Source organism: Micropterus dolomieu, unplaced genomic scaffold (genome assembly GCF_021292245.1).
Source record: "Micropterus dolomieu isolate WLL.071019.BEF.003 ecotype Adirondacks unplaced genomic scaffold, ASM2129224v1 contig_12981, whole genome shotgun sequence".
In the NCBI taxonomy this organism is placed as follows: domain Eukaryota; kingdom Metazoa; phylum Chordata; class Actinopteri; order Centrarchiformes; family Centrarchidae; genus Micropterus; species Micropterus dolomieu.
In genome coordinates this window covers 1-933 of record NW_025741967.1, presented here as the reverse complement: position 1 = coordinate 933, position 933 = coordinate 1, and the positions used below count along the sequence as shown (strand labels likewise).

Genomic DNA, 933 nt, shown 5'->3' with positions numbered 1-933 from the left:
CTTGTTAAGGTCAGGGAAAGATCCTGGTTGTGGTAATGGGATGTCATAATGCTTACATATAAAAGCAAGGTGAGCTACATGCACAACAACCTCACTTTCATCTTGTTACAATTACCACTATCTGTCTAACCACAACCCTAAAACCAGGTCTTGACCCTCAAACAAATAAGTGGAGACCAGCCAAAATGTCCTCACTGTCATACAGAAATACAGCACAAATACACACTTCATTAGCCGACTGCACAGCACATAAAGCTAGTTAGGAAATCAGGGTATTATGCTGAGACTCTTGTCCCTGTGCCTGTTGATCTGAACCTGCAGGAAGGAAAACAAAGTTATATTAAATAAAATCCCTCCTGCATTGATCCTACGCTGGTGTAAATACCAACAGAATGCTTAATGTCTGAGGAGATAAAACATCTGTCAAGACTCTAAACATGAGACACAAATGTGTTGTCTGCTCATCATGAATATTTTGATAAAAACATTATTTAAACTTACCTCTCAGAGAATTTCATCTGGTGCGACGTACACAAAGCACAGCTATCACAACTACAGCAACAACAACAACAAGAGCAAGAACTGCAACAGCAACTTTCCATCCAGTGGACTCTGAAACAGATGATGAAAAGTGAATGTAACAGTCAGAACGCAGCTGCACATCATAAACAGCAGGTTGAACATCACAGCCGACACAAAGAACATCTAAAGGTGTGCACGCTCCTGAAATCTAGAAGCTAAAACTGTCAGCAGATCCAAACAGCACTGGGATGAGTCTCAGCAGGAACAGTGATGTTAGCATTGATCTTATGGCCAGTCGCCTCCTGCTGGGCTCCACAGCTAAGAGGTTGGTTCTGGTTCTGGTCTCAGTAGTGAGGAGGGTAATGTCGTAGCATCGTCCTCTTTCTGAGACGTGCTGCTCATCAGTAGGAA

At 42.6% G+C, this 933-nt stretch overlaps 1 long non-coding RNA gene across 1 annotated transcript; it reads right to left on the bottom strand.

Moving 5' to 3' along the window:
* Nucleotides 1-208: 208 nt before the first annotated feature.
* LOC123966249 lies at nucleotides 209-923 on the bottom strand. Its single transcript, XR_006823927.1, has 2 exons — nucleotides 502-923; nucleotides 209-315 (listed from the first exon to the last, which is right to left on the bottom strand). It is a non-coding gene; the product is annotated as an uncharacterized LOC123966249 (long non-coding RNA).
* Nucleotides 924-933: the final 10 nt, after the last annotated feature.